This window comes from Pelodiscus sinensis, chromosome 4 (genome assembly GCF_052426305.1).
Source record: "Pelodiscus sinensis isolate ZL-2025 chromosome 4, ASM5242630v1, whole genome shotgun sequence".
NCBI lineage: Eukaryota > Metazoa > Chordata > Testudines > Trionychidae > Pelodiscus > Pelodiscus sinensis.
The window spans coordinates 64,457,740-64,476,663 of record NC_143055.1 but is presented as its reverse complement, the minus strand read 5'-3'; the positions used below and the strand labels follow the sequence as shown (position 1 = coordinate 64,476,663).

General features: G+C 39.4%; 1 long non-coding RNA gene across 4 annotated transcripts in view; it reads right to left on the bottom strand.

Annotated features, from left to right (window-relative positions):
* Positions 1-432: 432 nt before the first annotated feature.
* Positions 433-18,924, bottom strand: part of LOC112546951 (uncharacterized) — a 39,662-nt gene continuing 21,170 nt past the window's right edge. For 2 of the 4 annotated variants that reach the window (XR_012903860.2, XR_012903861.2), the window contains 3 exons: positions 12,217-12,279; positions 3,932-4,036; positions 433-3,476 (listed from right to left, as the gene is read on the bottom strand). This is a non-coding gene — a long non-coding RNA (uncharacterized LOC112546951). The remainder of the gene's footprint in view (positions 3,477-3,931; positions 4,037-12,216; positions 12,280-18,924) is intronic. The other 2 variants (XR_012903862.2, XR_016349341.1) reach the window with 1 other exon arrangement.

Sequence of the window (18,924 nt, the reverse complement as noted above, 5' to 3'; positions counted from 1 at the left end):
AAAGCAATGTAAACATTTGACTGTACCAGGAAAATGGGATGTACCTGCAATGAGATTGCTTCTCATAAACCCAAACAGAAAATAAGACAATCATCAGATCAAATACAGTCTTCAAAACTGACATAACTGAGCGAATGTTGAAAGTGTCTGAACCCAAATAAGCCAGAAAAATAGGATGAACCTGGAATAGGCTTGCTTCTCAATAATCCTTATAGACAAAATATAAAACAGAGAAATTTGGAGTAGTGCTCTCTTTTGGTATAGCCACATCAATGATTAAGGTTTGAAAACTAGAAGAACATGTTATTGGAAAATAGTGAATAAGAGTTTTTATAGGGATGAATAAACAAAATACACATGAAGAAATTTCCATTTAAAAATTTACTAAAAACATGAAATAGAAAAATTATAGCAATTCCTTTTAAAGAAATCCAAAATATAAATTAACTTCATAAAAATAACTGTATTTTTGAAAAATGCAATTATTTCAATAAAGCATGTATATTTTTCTTTTATTTAAAAAAATTGAGTTAAGGACCTGAGCAAATCTGCTAGTCTCTTGTATTCATATTGTGCTAGATTCTGTATTTCTTAGTTACACTTCATCACATTAAAAAAAATAAATCCGATATTTTACTGTGAACATGAGAGACTGAGTCCCCCCCGCAAAAAACAGGGTTACTAGGGTTGCCAACTGTCCAGGTTTTCCCCAGATTTTCCCTGTTTTGAGACAACTATCCTCAGAAGTCTGTAAAGGCATGTCTTATTTTGAAATAATAACTCTCTAATAGGGAACGTCTACACTTGCTCCCTAGTTTGAACTAGGGATGCAACTGTAGGAGACCGAAATTGCTAATGAAGCGGGGATTTAAATATCCCACGCTTTATTAGCATGATTTCATCGGTGCGTTACTCCACTCAACAGCTCTTTTGAAAGTGAAAGTGTGCACCGGGATGCATTAGTTCGAACCAAACCCGTTGGTTCAAACTAACATCAATTCTCAAAATGACTGTTTTGAAATAATGTGTTCACACATTACAGAGAAATCTTGAAATTAGTCCGAGGCAGGCTCCCTTAATGTGGACATGCTACCTTGACTTAGATCCCCAGGAAGCACTGGGGAGTAATTACTTTGAATGACTCTGGGGAGTAGTTATTTCAAAATAGCAGCAGTGTAATATCAACACTGCATCTAACTTGAAACAACTATTTCAAAATAAGTCTTATTCCTCGTTGAATGCAAGCGTTATTTCAGCCCCTTATTTTGAAATAAAGGCTTGGTAGTGTTGATGCTCTTCCTGTTATTTCAAAATAAGGGCAGTTATTTTGAAATAACTCTAGTGTAGATCTGGACTAATGGTGCTCAGGTCACATTGGCAGCTCTCCTCTATTTATGGGTTCTATATCATCCCTGAGGTGCTGGTGTTTTTTACAACAGAAGTGGCAATCCTAGAGCCACCGATTTCTAGAGATAAATTAAGAATAGTTTTATTTCATTTAGAAGTTTCACAAAATTCAACTCTGAATAGGGGGTGCAGAATTACCTTAATAGGACTTCGTTCAGCCTAGCTTCCAGTAATTAATTATGCACCCTGAAAAGCTACCAAAGTCTGCCTGGGATCATTTACTCTCTAGCTCCCCTTCGTCAGTCATAACAATGCCCATGTGCACTTTTTGCACAAGAAACTCATATAATCCTGTTGGAAATGCGGCCTTAGGAATATAAAAAAGAATAACAGCTTTATTCTGCTAATTGGGGATGCAAAGAGCATTTACCATTTTAGAATTAATTTGTCTAAGTTTCATTTTTGTCACACTTCAGCAAACACTTGTGAATTTTTTACAGGGTATGTGGATGTGTTACAGTGAATGTAAATATGGACTGTCATTAGTCAGATGTTCTTTTGGGTGGAAAATAAAGATGATTGAAATGAAACTTAAAAGCTGATATCAATATTTTTTATTCTCATCCTTCTACCTATTAATACATTTATCAAAAGGACAACATCAAGATGAAAATGATACACAAACATATTTCTCTGTGTTATTTATGACACCTTGGGTATTAATATTAAATAAAAGTTGATATCTAATTTACGTTTCACCTATTAAGGTTTTTGATAGTGGTTTTTTTGGACAGTCAGCTACATTTTTTAAAGTATTTAGTATTAGAGGTGCAGAAAGATGCCTAAGAAATTTGCAAAAGTGCCAAACTCCTATGAATTGAAATCAGTGGGAATTAGGTGTGAAGGCATCTCTCTACATCTTTAGGCATTACATTTAAAATTATGGCCAAATACTCAATGGAAATAATCCTGTGGATTTCAATGAGAGTTGGGAAAGTGTTCAACTTAGCTTTTATTTATTGTCAGTTTCATTTTCTACTTCTCATTCACTGACTCAGTTCTTCTGTAAATGTGTTCCTACATTATAGGAAAATGTGAAAACGAAACTTCTCCTTTCCCTTAACACACACACTTTGTTTTCACAATCTTCCGCTAATCATGAAACCAGTTCTATCCATGTTACAGTTGTTAAAACAATTATTGGGTGTAGGGACTATCTTTTTTATGACTGAGACTACAATGAACTGAAATAGCATAAAATAATGTTTGTCAGAAAAGAGAAAATATTTTCACAAATATTTTAAGAGATTATTGTATGAATGTCTTATTAGTGTAGCCAATTATCAGTGCTAAAAGAGTCTCTATTCCATCTTCAAAATTAATTTACTTTCTACCTTTTGAAAAATCAATAGTGCAAGGTCACACTAGAAGTTTGGTATATCATAATAATGTAACAGTTATCCTATAACTGAAAGTGGCAGAATAAACAGAAGGGGTGACATAAGATCATTCAAGTCTCAAAACAGAACCCTTAGGGAAAAAAAGGAAAGCATTTATTACATTCCCCCAGAAAAAAATAAAAGGTTCGATGAGCTTAATGTTACCTTTCCTCTTCATACCAGTCTCATTTATACATAATATTTTTCTGAAGGTGCTATGTCCTCGAGTCATGAGACTACATAACTTTCAGATGATTGCATTACATTATAAAAAATGTTATAATGGGTGGAAAACATGAACCCTAAAGGCTTGAAAATTCAGAAGACAAAAAAACTCCAACATTTCTTGAAAAACATATTTAAAACAATTCTTATGGTTTCTGAGTCATCATTTTGACATGCTCAGTATTGGATGAGAAAGCAAAGGCTCTGCCAAGTACACACCTACTACTCAGGATTGAATTAGTTCACAAATGCAAAGGGTGTTCTTTCAACCTGAGCAATCTCTATTCACAGAGCGTTCCTCTCCACTTCAGTACTGACTCCTGCTGCTCTTGATAGAGAAATCACCCAGATCTCTCCCAGGTGTGGGTGATTCTGTAATCAGGGTTGGCTAATCCCAGCTCATAAAGGGTGAGCCTCCTTGTTATAAACCTGCATGTGCAAAGCATCACATAAACCCCTGAAAAGCTGTGAGAGACAAGAAAATATCAAGTGAGAGATAACTCTGGTATATTTCAGCAATGTGTTCTGAAATTCAACTTCCATTACACCCCGAAGAGCTTTCAGATGAGAGAACCAGATTTTACCAAACACAAATGCTTCCTAATCATTAATATTGAGACGGTATATGCCTCTTTTAGGGTTCTATCTGCACACATTGTTTTTTAGTCTCAGACTTGCATTGCTCTTTCTTATTCTTAAATCACAAAGTATATACATTCCCAACATTCATTCAGACATGTTAGATATCTCAGTGAAGATGAGATTTATAATTCTCTATAATGAATTACCCAGGGTGGCTGGGGTGGAATGTGAAGCTGTGAGGGCATAGGTCATATTTTGGAAGAAAATCTTTTGTGCCTGAACTCCTTTGAGAAACACTCATGAAACTTAATAATAAAGGTAAAGTTTATTCCTCTCACCCTTGGCCACGGGGCAGTTTTCTTTTCCTTCTCCTTCCTTTGCCTCCTCCTCTGCCAATGCAAATTGGGAATTGTAGTTTTTGAAGTCAAAGTTACAGGAACAACCTAACAACAAACTTATAAATATAAATTGAGACATTTCTCTGTGCTGATCTTAATACTACATCTGGCTAGGTGAAACTAAAAACCATAATATAGAAAAAATAAAATCTCTCTTTTTTTTCCTCAGTAAAAACAACAGACTTAAATACACTATGAATTAATTTAAACAAAATTAGGTCAAAATTGCAGTTGACTCAATGGGGGTGCCTAAATCAGAAGGCACAAAAAATAACCTTCCTTCCTTTTTCCCCAGGCCTTTGGACAAGTGCAGAATTTATTTTCTTTCCTAAGTATAATGGCTACTCTGGAGCAATACTCTTGAAGGCTCTAGCTTCTCAAAAATCAGTCAGGGAGGGGAAAGGAAAGAGTTGGCCCCTTGCACCAGAAGATGTAGTTGCACCAGTTGTAAAGGGGAGATCACACCATACAGAGTTCCTGAGGCATCTCTGTTCTTAAAATTCTGTCTCTATCATTTTAGTAAAGTACCTGCTTACCATGATATCCAAGTGCTGCACAAAATTAAGATTCACAGCAGCCTAAAGCAAGATGGTATTTTTTTCAGTCTCAGGGCTAAGGAATGCGAAATTTGGTGTGTATGAATTTTGTGAGTATTAATTTTAGGGCAAGGCTTGAATGTGAGGTGCCAAAAGGAGCGAGAGACAGACAAACAAAAAGCTAAGAGTTAACTCTGAGCTGGTAAACAAACCTGGTTTATAAAGCATCTATTAATTGGCTGAGCCTCAGTCAGGGGAAGGGGCTACCAAGACTTTATAAGTTGTGAGTCAGCGACCAGGGAGATTGGGAACAGGAGCAGCTAACAGGGAGTTTGGAGAGGGAAGTTAGAGGGGGAGGTTAGAGGGTACTAGTGACCTCTGACCTTCTTTAAACATAACTTTTATAATGATCTATATTCCAGACATTTAATAAGAAGCCCAGTTTATACTTAAACTTATTCGTAAGAAAAATGGAGTCAGAAGCCCAGCAGCAGAGTGGGGGCTATCCTGTTTATTGCGTCGAGTGTAACATGTACGATTATCTGCTCTGTGGGTGGGTGGCATATGTGTGCACCCGTTGCAAGGAGCACCTGACCCTCAGAGATCGAGTTCAGGCTTTGGAGGCCCAGGTGGCTGAACTGGAGGAGCTAGGGGAGGTAGAGAGCTATGTTGATGAGAATTTCCGGGATACTGTAGTACTGTCCCACCTCCAGTCTGAGAGCCCCAGTGCTCTTAAAGAGGATGAAAGTCTCAAGGGAACAGAGCACTCAATGGAAACAGAGGGAAACAATCCAGTTGTTGTGACCCTCGTTCCAGAGGATGTGGCGGTTTCCTCTTCCACTGAGGATACCACTGAGGGGGAGGGAATGCCAGTTGTTAGGAAGAGGCAGGTGTTAGTAGTGGGTGATTCGACTGTTAGAAACATAGATAGTTGGGTTTGTGATGACCAGGAGAACCGTATGGTCACTTGCCAGCCTGGTGCGAAGGTTCCGGATCTCTCAAGGCATCTAGATAGGCTTATGTATAGTGCTGGGGAAGAGCTGGTGGTTGTGGTACATGTAGGTACCAATGACATAGGGAAGGGTAGGAGAGATGTCCTGGAGGCCAAATTTAGATTGCTAGGAAAGAGACTGAAATCCAGGACCTCTATGGTGGTATTCCTGGAAATGATTCCAGTTCCACGCTCAGGACCAGGTAGGTAGACAGAGCTTTAGAGTCTCAATGCGTGGATGAAACAATAGTGTAGGGAAGAGGGGTTTGGATTTATTAAGAACTGGGGACACTTTTGGAAGAGGGAGAGCCTATACAGGAAGGATGGGCTCTACCTAAACCAGAGTGGAACCAGACTGCTGGCACTAAACATTAAAAAGGCAGTAGAGCAGTTTTTGAACGAAGAGATGGGGGAAAGCCGATTGGTGCGGAGATGCACATAAATTGGATGGAGACTTCTCTTAGAGGAGAATCCATTGATAGAGATTCTCTAAGCTGTAGTCAGAAAGAAAGGAGGGGAGAGGACAAACCATGGGCCAGAGCAGACAAACAACCGCATATAAAGGAATCCAACGAATCAGGGAAGGGCAGACAAATAAGCAGTGGCAAACTTTTAAAGTGCTTCTACACAAATGCTAGGAGTCTGACTAATAAGATGGGTGAACTAGAGTACCTCATATTAGAGGAGGAGATTGACATAATAGGCATCACTGAAACCTGGTGGAATGAAGAAAATCTGTGGGACACAATCATATTGGGATATAAAATATATTGGAAGGATAGAGCAGGCCAGGTGGGTGGCAGAGTGGCACTGTATGTAAAAGATAATGTAGAATCAAATGAAATAAAAATATTAAATGAATCAACATGTTCAATAGAATCACTATGGATAGTAATTCCATGCTTCAATAATAAGAAATTAACAGTAGGGATATATTATCGACCACCTGACTAGGACAGTGATACTGACATTGAAATGCTGAGGGAGATTAGAGAGGCTACCAAAATAAAGAACTCTATAATAATGGGGGATTTTAATTATCCCCATATTGACTGGATACATGTCACCTCAGGAAGAGAAGCAGAGAGAAAATTTCTCAATGGCTTAAATGAATGCTTCTTAGAGCAGCTGGTATAGGAACCCACAAGGGGAAAGGCAATTCTCGATTTAGTCCTGAGTGGAGCTCAGGATCAGGTCCAGGAGATAACCGTTACAGGACCGCTTGGGAATAGTGACCATAATATAATAACATTTAACATTCCTGTGGTGGGAAGAACACCTCAGCAGTCCAGCACCCTGGCATTTAATTTCAGAAAGGGGAATTACACAAAAATGAAGAGATTAGTTAAACAGAAATTAAAAGGCACAGTGACTAGAGCCAAATCCCTGAAAGCTACATGGAAAAAGACACCATAATAGAGGCCCAACTTAAATGTATACTCCAAATTAAAAAACATAGCAAGAGACCTAAAAAAGTCACTGTGGCTTAACCACTATGTAAAAGAAGCAGTGAGGAACAAAAAGGCATCTTTTAAGAAGTGGTAGTCCAATCCTAGTGAGATAAATAGAGAGGAACATAAACACTGTCAAATCAAGTGTAGAAATGTAATAAGAAAAGCAAAAAAAAATTTTTGAGGAACTAGCCAAAAACTCAAAAAGAAATAACAAAATGGTTTTAAAGTACTTTAGAAGCAGGAAGCCTGCTAAAAAACCTGTGGGTCCCCTAGATGAATGAGATATAAAAGGAGCAATCAAGGACGATAAAGCCATCACGGAGAAACTAAATGATTTCTTTGCTTCAGTCTTCACGGCTGAGGACGTTAGGGAGATTCCCAAATCTGCACCGTCCTTTGTGGGTGATGAATCTGAGGAACTGTCCCGGATTGAAGTGTCATTAGAGGAGGTTTTGGAACAAATAGAAAAACTTAATGTTAACAAATCTCCAGGACCGGATGGCATTCATCCAAGGGTTCTAAAAGAACTCAAATGGGAAATTGCTGAACTATTATCTGTGGTTTGTAACCTACCCTTTAAATCGGCTTCCGTACCTAATGACTGGAAGGTAGCCAACGTGACAACAATATTTAAAAAGGGCAATCCTGGCAATTACAGATGGGTCATTCTAACTTCAGTACCGGGCAAATTAGTCAAAACAAGAGTAAAGAATAAAATTGAGAGGCATGTAGAAGAACATAATTTGTTGGACAAAAGTCAACATGGTTTCTGTAAAGGGAAATCATGTAATACTAATCTATAAGGCTGTGTCTAGACTGGCCAGTTTTTCCAGTTAATCAGCTGCTTTTCTGGAAAAACTTGCCAGCTGTCTACACTGGCCACTTGAATTTCTGCAAAAGCACTGACTTCCTACTGTACAAAATCAGTACTTTTTGTGGAAATACTATGCTGCTCCTGTTCGGGCAAAAGTCCCCTTTGCGCAAAACTTTTGCGCAAAAGGGCCAGTGTAGACAGCTGAGATTTGTTTTTCGCAAAAAAGCCCCGATCGCCATTTTCGCGATCGGGGCTTTTTTGTGCAAAAGCGCGTCTAGATTGGCCATGGATGCTTTTCCGCAAAAAGTGCTTTTGCGGGAATGCATTCATGTGAATCTAGATGCTCTTGTCCGAAAACTTTTCCGTTAAAAGCATTTCCAGAAAATCATGCCAGTCTAGATGTCGCTTTAGAGTTCTTTGAAGGGATTAACAAACATGCAGACAAGAGGGATACAGTATATTTAGATTTTCAGAAAGCTTTTGACAAGGTCCCTCACCAGAGGCTCTTGTGTAAATTACATGGCCATGGGAGAAGAGGGAAGGTCCTTTCATGGATTGAGAACTGATTAAAAGACAGGAAACAAAGGGTAGGAATAAATGGTAAATTTTCAGAATGGAGAGGGGTAACTAGTGATGTCCCCCAAGGGTCAGACCTGGGACCAATCCTGTTCAACTTATTCATAAATGATCTGGAGAAAGGGGTAAGCAGTGAGGTGGTAAAGTTTGCGGATGAGACCAAACTATTTAGGATAGTCAAGACCGAAGCAGACTGTGAGGGACTCCAAAAAGATCTCACCAAACTGAGTGATTGGGCAACAAAATGGCAAATGAAATTTAATGTGGATAAGTGTAAAGTAATGCACATCAGAGAAAAATAACCCCAACTATACGTACAGTATGATGGGTGCTAATTTGGCTATGACAAATCAGGAAAAAGATCTTGGAGTTATCATAGATAGTTCTCTGAAAACTTCCACACAGTGTGCAGCAGCAGTCAAAAAGGCAAATAGGATGCTAGGAATTATTAAGAAAGGGATAGAAAATAAGACACAGAATATCTTACTGTCCCTGTATAAAACTATGGTACGCCTACATCTTGAATACTGTGTATGGACGTGGTCTCCTTACCTCAAAAAAGATATTTTGGCCTTGGAAAGGGTTCAGAAAAGGGCAACTAAAATGATTAGGGGTTTGGAACGGGTCCCATATGAAGATAGGTTAAAACGAGTGGGACTTTTCAGTTTAGAAAAGAGGAGACTGAGGGGGGATATGATAGAGGTATATAAAATCATGAGTGGTGTGGAGAGGGTGAATAAGGAGAAGTTATTTATTAGTTCCCATAATAGAAGAACAAGAGGACACCAAATGAAGTTAATGGGTAACAGGTTTAAAACTAACAAAAGAAAGTTCTTCTTCACACAACTGGTAGTTAACCTGTGGAACTCCTTGCCAGAGGAGGCTGTGAAGGCTAAAACTATAACAGAGTTTAAAGAGAAGCTAGATAATTTCATGGAGATTGGGTCCATAAAACGCTATTAGCCAGGGGATAGAAATGGTGTCCCTGGCCTCTTTTGTCAGAGGCTGGAGAAGGATGGCAGGAGACAAATCGCTTGATCATTGTCTTTGGTCCACCCTCTCTGGGGCACATGGTGCTGGTCACTGTCGGCAGACAGGCTACTGGGCTAGATGGACCTTTGGTCTGACCCAGCATGGCCATTCTTATGTTCTTATGAGATTTAAATTCTAAAGTGATGACAAAATATAGGGCACAGAGAACATTCGTTGACATTTACAAAGGTGCTATATCAACCCTATATAAAGCAAATTTTTGGCTTTGTTTTTCTGAATCCACAGTTTTTGGGAAGGCTCTATTTATCCAAACTGAAGAGTTTGTAAAAACTTAAAGAACAACAAATAGGGTGTGTCTACACTGCACTGTTATTTCGAGATAATTAGTGCTATTTCAAAATAAAAATGCGAGCATCTACACAGCCATTCCATTATTTCAAAATAATTTTGAAATAATAGATGACTTATTCCAAAATCTGTAGATTTCATTTTATGTGGAATGATGCCTATTCCAAAATAGCTATTTCGAAATAAGGTGTGTGTAGACGCTCCACTGCTGCTATTTTGAAATAGCCACTCACTAGGGCCATTCTAAGCTATTCCTTCCAAGTGACTCCTGGAGCTCTAAAGTGAGACAGCATGTCTACATTAGGAAAGCCTGCCTCAGACTAATTTTGAGGCTTCTCTGCAATGTAGATGTGCTATTTCAAAATAAGCTATTTTTGAATAACTATTCCGGAACAGCTTATTTTGAAATAAATGTGCAGTGTAGACATACTTATAGTCTTGCAGCATATTAGACACTAACAAAACATTAGATGATAAGATGAGTTTTTGTGGGCAAAACTCACTTCTTCTACCTGTTACTTGAACATTTATTTTGGTGTGGGAAGATGTGACAGCCTGTCACTGGTCGGGGGGCGGGGCGGCCGGAGCCCCGATCCCCAGGAGGCTGACGCCGGGGAACCGGCTCTCCGGCGTTCCCCCAGCGCGGGCAGGAGGCGGCGGCGGGCGGGGGCACTTCCCCCGCGCCTGCGCCGGTTGCGCCGTTTTAGCTCCTTCCCCGCGTCCCCGGACGGCGGGGGCGGGGGGGAGCGGATCAGCTGGGCGGCGGGGTGCTGCGCGGCAGCGTGCCCGGAAGGGGCGGGGCCCCAGGGAGCGGCTACCGCGGCAGGCCGGCTCAAAAGGGCCGGCCGCCGGCGGAGAGGGAGGCAGGCTCCTGGCAGGAGCACCGGAGCCGAACCAGAGGCAGGACGGAGCCCGGGCGGCATACCCCGCGGCTGCCGGCCCGGCACTGGTCCCGAGGTCTTCGGGACAGCCACTGCCCCTGGCAGTCCCTCAGCCCCACGGCAGACGGGGGGCGCACCCGACCGCGTCGCACACAGCGGGAGCGGGACGGCCGGAGGCGGAATGGCACCCCAGAGCGCTCCCCAGAGCCTGCATCCGGAGGCGAGCCACCGCAGGACCCCGAACCAGGGTAGGTGCGAAGGCGGCGGGCACGATTGGTGGGCACCGCCCGGAGGGAGGAAGGAGTCCGGGGCGGGGCGCTTTTGGCGACCTTGGGTGGACGAGTTGAGGAGGGATTAACCCCCCTCGTCCACCGCGTCGGGGCGCTAGCGAGCCCCGTCACTTAGGGCCCCGGACTGGGACCCGGAGAGAGGGTGGGGCCGGGTCCCCCTCCCTCCACGAAGGAAACATCCCCCTACCCTCGACCTTAGTGAAAGAACGCCATCAGGCGGAACTTCAACGAGTGGAAACTCTAAACCTGGGGCCTGCTGCCCCGTCCCGCAGAGGCGGATAACTATTACCGGGTTCGCTGATCCCCCCTTCCTACCGGGAGGAGGTGGTCGCACCCATTGTCGGGGGTTCCCCCATCGGGGCCCCTGGGACTGAACAAGCCCTAGGAGGGGGCATGAGGGTTCGCTCATCCCCCCTCTCGGACCAAGAGGGGGTGATCGCACCCTGAAACCCCCCACAGAAGATTACATGAATTTCATGGGACAGATTTTCAAAGTTTTAGCATTATACTGAATGCACATACAAAAATCCCATTGAGATGTAGCAAGATTTGTGCACTTTTCTTTTCCTCTATCATTATTTGAAAAACTAGCCACTATTTTTTTAAAAAAGTGTTATATTAATGAAAGAAAATTAATATATAATCCGAATATGTGAACCTGAATTCAGACTTCCAAGCACTACAAAATAGACTGCAGAAATATGTACTATTTCTTAATTGCATACTGGGCTTTCTTTCTGATTCTAACTTTTATTGCCTCAATTGAACTGTGTAGCATGATTGCACTCACAATAATGATACAAAGGCATGTCAGTCAGAACAAGGATCATAGTTTTTCTTTCCTACCTAAATCACTGTGAGCTTATCCCACATGTGATCTGACTGGCTCAATTGGATAAAGAAGAAATAAAAACTGAAAAGGAGAAAAAACAAGCTTCTTCCAGAGTCTCATGTGGCTCCTGACACCAAACTTTATCTAAAACAGTGGTGAGGAACCAGATGTAGCCCCCAGTTTGCCTGAATATAGCCCCTGAGGCTCGGGCTCCCCCCCCCCACTAAAGGCCACATTAGTGAGGCTTTGGTTGCTTCTCACTTGTGTACAGCTCCCAACTGATTTTTCTGAGGTTCAGTAGCCCACTACCCAAAAAAAATTCCCCACTTTTGATCTAAAATAACTCATGTTGCATATGGATCAATTTTGGCAGCACAAAAGTATAGTTGTAAAAAACTGGCCAACAAGTGTGTTATTTTGTATTTGCTAACTATTCAAGACCCACCAGGATTCTGATGAGTCCAACATAATTGTTCTAGACACAGAAAGAGGGTATTAATTGTTTCTTACCTGCTTAGTGTTCAAGCCACTTCCAACCAATTTCTTGACAACTTTGAGCATCTGTCAGATACTCTGTAAGATTACACAACCAAAACTGAATAGTAAATTGTTTTAGTTCAAATATATAGTTATAATTTCACAGAGTTTCTATATTTTAACATTGCTACAAATTCTTGCATTCTTGTGATCTTATAAAAATAAGGTCCCAAATTTATAGAATGGAAGAGATGAAAGAAAACCCTCAGTGTTGCTTAGAAGCATCAAGTTCAACACCGAGAGCCCAATTCTTCAGTAAATTTATTGCAACTACATTGGTCATTGTTGGATCAAGGCTCAAATTCGACATAAGTAAATAACTGTGTTAAAATTCCATGTATTTCCAGAAGATCTGAGTGAATTTGGACAATTTGTTTCCAGTGAGTAATTGCCTAGGGTGAATTACTGAAATCATAATTCCAACAGTGCTATAGTGAATGATATATAGTATGAAAACAGCATGTATGCCTTGCAATCGTATTTGTTATATTTCCCCATTCACAAAAATTAGAACTTGTCTCTGTCTGAATGACTTCTTCCAGATGATGAAGATGATAATGAAGAAAACAGCTTACCCATGAGAGAGATCACAGTGAATCACCCTTTAAATTTCTACATTTGAATTGAAACCCTCAAAGGAAACTACCTGATGACTCTCCCTGCAACAAACTATTTACTAGTACCTTCTATTTGCAATTAAATATGGAATACATGGAAAGCAGCGTGACAGAATATAACTTCAAGGTCGCAGATAGATTTGTGTATTTCATATTAATATTGATATCTCTCCCTCTCAATAAACAATTTACTTGTTAGTGCGAATAGGACTGAATCTTTTGTTTAAAAGTTTTGATAAATATACTTTCAAGATGTGTGCCTTCCTGGTGAGGAATGCATGGCATTGTTAATCAGAGTGGCTGTGTCTAGACTGGCCAGTTTTTCCAGAAAATCAGCCGCTTTTCCAGAAAAACTTGCCAGCTGTCTACATTGGCCACTTGAATTTCTGCAAAAGCACTGACTTCCCACTGTAAGAAATCAGTGCTTCTTGCGGAAATACTATTCTGCTCCCGTTCAGACAAAAGTCCCTTTTGCGCAAAGCTTTTGTGCAAAAGGGCCAGTGTAGACAGCTCAGATTTGTTTTCCGCAAAAAAGCCCCTATCACGAAAATGGCGATTGGGGCTTTTTTGCAAAAAAGAGCATCTAGATTGGCACGGACGCTTTTCCGCAAAAAGTGCTTTTGCAGAAAAGCGTCCATACCAATCTAGATGCTCTGTTCCAAAAATGCTTTTAGTGGAAAACTTTTCTGTTAAAAGCATTTCTGGAAAATCATGCCAATCTAGATGCAGCCAGTATGTAGTATAAACAAAACATGTGATGGAATTAATATCTGGCATGATATAACAATATATGATGGAATATCAGATAACTGGAGGAACAAGCCATTACTTGATGATACATGAATAGTGACAGAAATCAGTGTAGGAATGCACCCTTTACCTTATGGAAGCTTTGTCAACATTTTGGGAATATCAAAGTTGCCTTTTCACTTTCTCTGTTGCAGTAAATGTAAATTGTGTTTAATGGATGGAAGTGAATTTGTTAGAAGATAGTCTGCAACTGTTTTAATGATTACAGTTGCTAAATACCTAGCATATAACAGGGTCCACTTTAGTTTCACACGTGTAATTTTGAGAAGCAGTATTTTGGCAACGTTGGCTGCAGACTGACAGCAGCAGCAACAATAGTAGAGATAATATCAGCAATCACATACCTCTCTGATAGAGCTTTGATAATTTTCAGGGACTGTGGAACAAAGAACACAATAAGGACTGGCCAACTTTACCTCAGAAAATATTACTTCTTGTTGTGTGACATACATACAGGATATGTGAAAACACTTCAAGTATTTTATGAAGTGCTTTCAATCCAAAAGCATTCTTAAGAACTTAGGTGCTTAAAAAAATTCAAGTTAAATACAAAGTGTTACTGTTAAAATGAAATATTCCTTTTGAAGTAGGAGGAGGCTGCCACTTTGGTGGAGAAAGAAGCTTGTACAAGTCAGGCAGGTATTTCAAGATGGCTGACATACAACTGTTTGCTTTCTTGCTAACTAAGACTTCTAAGCTTAGGATGGTGTTTGGATAGTTGTTTCTTATTCTAACTCTTGGTCATGGCCAATTCTTTTGAAGAGAGTAGCATTAAAGCCAATGTAATTTGTGGCAGAGCCAGGAATGGATGCTAACTCTATCTGCCTCCAGTTCTCAGACTGTCACTTGATTATCAACTAGTTATTTTAGTACACATAGTTTATATTATTTTGGTTTTCTTCTACTTATTTGTGCCATCACTATTAGACCAAAATCATAAAGTTTTCTCAAAGAAAGTGGAAGGAATCCAGAAAAATCTAGCCAATAACAAACATCATACAGTATAAATATAGAATTGGAGGAAGTTGGTGTTCCTGAGATGTCTTGCAGTATCTTGTCATGTTAGCAGTTTACAAGAGTCAGACAAGGTTCCCGCTGTTGGTGATATTCCTTTGAAAACTGTGCTGGCTACATTCCAAGCTCTGGAGCTGAAGACTTACTCCTTCACACCTTGTCTATTAAACTGTGTCTACTTTACAGAGGTTAGTAATTCTCCTTGAAAGTTGAACACAAAAGTGTTTTCTCTCAGGCTGAGTAAAGAAAATCCTTTGCCTAATGCGACAGCCTGATAAGATTTAGTTCACAGAATCTGAGCTGTGACTATTGTATACCACCTCATCTGCATTATACCCCAGGAAGGATGTAACCTCTATCCATCCAGCAGTATTAGGGTGTCAATTAAGATGATGCAGTTTGGGTGTAAATCATGAGTGAATATGCTAAGGGTACATACACCAAGGCTAGCCAACATAATATCCTCCAGACAAACATATTTAGTGTATTGCCACAGTTGAAAATTGAGAAATCAACAACAGAAGGTAAAGATTTTAGGGTACATGTACACTGCATGGCTATTTCAGGATATTGGAGGTATCCTGAAATAGCTACCCCATGTCTACACAAGCTGCCTGTTATTTCAAAATATTTTGAAATCCAAAAATATTTTTGAAATAACGGACGTGCTATTTTATCATCCCAGTAAACCTCATTGCATGAGGGATAAGGGATTGCTTGAAATAGCATATTATTTCAAAATTTGGTGCTGTGTAGATGCGTCAAATTTCAAAATAAGCTATTTTGAAATAGATTTGAAATAAGGTATGCAATTTTCATAGCACAAATTGAGTATCTTATTTTGAGTTTAGGGTACTGTGTAGATGCACCCTCAGAAACAAAATGAGTAATCTTGTGGCTTTACGCGTTTCCTGTATTTCCTGTAGTGACTAGTGAAAATTAGGGAAAACTGGGTTTAGATCAGACATCCCGGTATGGTTCAGGTATACTCATTCCACTTTTAAATGGAAAAATTTGACTTTGTAAATAAACATATTCAAAACCTGAAAAAAATTAGGAATAATTTTAACTATATGCTGCCATAAAGCATTATGAGAGTCATAATTTGGGTGCTTCAGGATCCCATTCTCTCTATAGGGTTGGTTTTTCAGCTGGCTGCATCTCCCATGATACAGACACAAGAAGACTGGTATACTGTAGAAGATATGGACAGCCCAGGAGCAATGGCCAGGGTTAAACCACCATGGTCTGAACATAATAGTACACAGGAAAACATCCCATTTGTATTATCTACTAATTACTAATCCATTTTCAGCCTAACTTCCCTTTTAAATAGAAGACCAGTCCATTTAAATAGTTATGGATTTTCTACACTAAATTTTCTAAAAATTTGCAGAATGCATTAGTAGTAGTGGTAAATATTTATAACACCCAAATGCCTCTAGCTCCATTTTGTTGAGAAAGATAAGAGAGAAAATCAGTGACACAAAGAGCTTATGACAAATAGATGAAACATACATGGTAAGAAAACCATATGCAGGAAATGAGAAAGGTATAGAATTGGTCCAGCTTTGTGCACTACATATGTAGTCAGATAGCATCTCAACTGTGTCCTCTTTAACTGGGATTAGAAATTCGGAGGTGGGGAAAAAGCAAATCGGACCATGTTAGTTGTCTGGTCATGATCGGCACACTAGTTGTTGACATAGTAGAAAATATGTGCATTATGAGGGGATTTGAAGAAAGATAAGAAAGTCATTGGTCAGCATATCAAAGAAAAATAAGTTCTATTTCTATATTTTAAAAATATTCTAAAATCCTATAGGAAGGATAACATTCACTGTTAAAATTTATAGAATGATTTTAAAACAAAGCTAGCTAGATTATTTTCTGTTAAATTCTATAGAACTTTTTCTATGTATGACAGCAATACCTACAATTGCTGCTGAGTTTTTAAACATAGTATCAGAATTACCAAAAATTATTAATCTAACTAATAATAAACCATGGAGAGGAAGAAGTTCACTGACATGTACATGAATGTGTACTAAGAAATTTGGGAAAATATATAATTAGATTCATTAAGACCCATCTTTAACAGTATTGTTTAGAAACTGGTACAGATCTAAAGCTAGACAAAAAAAGAGGGGAAAAAGAATCTTTTCTGGAAGGAAGCTGGCTAAAAACACAAAAGAGCTTCACATTGAATAGAAGTCAGATATTTAACTAAAACTTATTAACATCCACCAAAGGTTAAAAAAAAATCAAAAGACAGATGCAAATATTTCCTTTTAATCATTGGATATTCAGACAAGCCTTGTCATGGCCTACACTTAGAAATATATTTCTAGTTCTATATACTTTCTTCCTGAAAACTCTATCTATTCATGCTTTTTTAAAACAAAAGAAAACAAAACATACAACTTTTAGAAGTCCTATCCTTCCTTGGGCTCATGTGAACAATATTGCCTCAACTCGGATTTTCAAATAGCCACAATTATGCTAGCCAAGTCTTAATGGTTCGGTATAGCTAGGAAATAATTCCCATTTTCAGTCTTTCTGGGGTGCAGAAAAAAAAAGAAGTTACAACCACCATTGTAGGTAAAAGAAGACAATAATGAAAGCAAACCAATTTAAAATAATGTTCAATCCTTGCAGGAGCTCTTTTACAGATCAGGGATACTAAATTTTCCTTCTAACTTTAGTTTGGTGCACCAAACCACTCCTTATTGGAAAAAATGGAATTACACAGGTTTTTTTTTAAAGATTTGGAGGTATGTTAGGGAAGATAATTGCCATAATTTAGGAAGAAAAGAATAGCTATGTCCCTTCTGCAGCCCACCTATATTTACTCACTGAGATACACATGTAAAGGAAATTGCTAAAATAGAAAAAGAGCTAGACAGAGATGGCAAACCATCCCCAGATTTCTAAGGGGGCTTAGACTCCCACTCTAAGGAATTCTTAACCAAGAAACAGGGTTGCTAATGGGAATCCTTGTTTTGTGTCGAGGATTCCTTCCTGAAACAGATTTGAAGAGAACTAAGACTAAAATAAACAAACTTTCTTCTCTCCTCTATCCCAAACTCTAAGTAGACAGGTATTCCCATAATAAATAGGACAAGGAAACAAGACAGCTTCAGATTGTACTCAAACCTTCAAAACAAAACAAAACAGACATTTTATTCTACCTTTATAAAGCGATGTTATAGTTGATGCATTAATTACAAAGAGTATTGGGGGCTTTTGAGAAAGATGAATAACTATATTTACATAAGAATGGCCTTACTGGGTCAGACCAAAGGTCTATCTAGCCCAGTATCCTGTCTGCCAACAGTGGACAATACCAGATGCCCCAGAGGGAGGGATCACAACAGGTAATCTTTATGTGATCCCTCCCCTGCCACCCACCTCCAGAGAAACAGAGGCTAGGGACACTATTCCTACCACCCTGGCTGATAGCCATTGATGCACCTAACCTCCATGAATCTATCTAGCCCTATTTTGAACCTTGTTAAAGTTCTAACCTTCACCACATCCTCTGGCAAGGAATTCCACAAGTTAACTGTGCACTGAGTGAAGAAAATTTCCTTGTTTGTTTTAAACCTGCTGCCTATTAATTATATTTGGTGCCCCTAGTTCTTTTATTGTGTGAATAAGTAAATAACTTTTCCTTATTCACTTTTTCCATACCAGTCATGATTGTATAGTATAGTCCCCCCCTTATTCTCCTCTTTTCTAAGATGAAAAGTCCAAGTCTTTTTAGTCTCTCATCATATGGGACCCGTTCCAAACCCCTCATCATTTTTGTTGCCCTTTACTGAACCTTTTCCAATGCCAGTCTTTTTTGAGATGAGGCGATCACATTTGTATACAGTATACAAGATGTGGGTATACCATGGTTTTCCATACAGGAACTAAGATATTCTCTGTCTTATTCTCTATCCCTTCTTTAATGATTCCAAACATTCTATTTGCTTTTTTGACTGCCGCTTCACACTGAGTGGATGCTTTCAGAGAACTAGCAATAATGACTCCAAAGCCTTTCTCCTGAGTAGTTGTAGCCAAATTAGTCCGCATCATATTATATATATAGTTGGGATTATTTTTTCCAGTGTGCACTACTTTATATTTATCACCATTAAATTTCATTTGCCATTTTGCTACTCAATCACTTAGTTTAGTAAGACTTTTTTGAAGCTCTTCACAGTCTGCTTTGGTCGTAACTATCTTGAGCAGT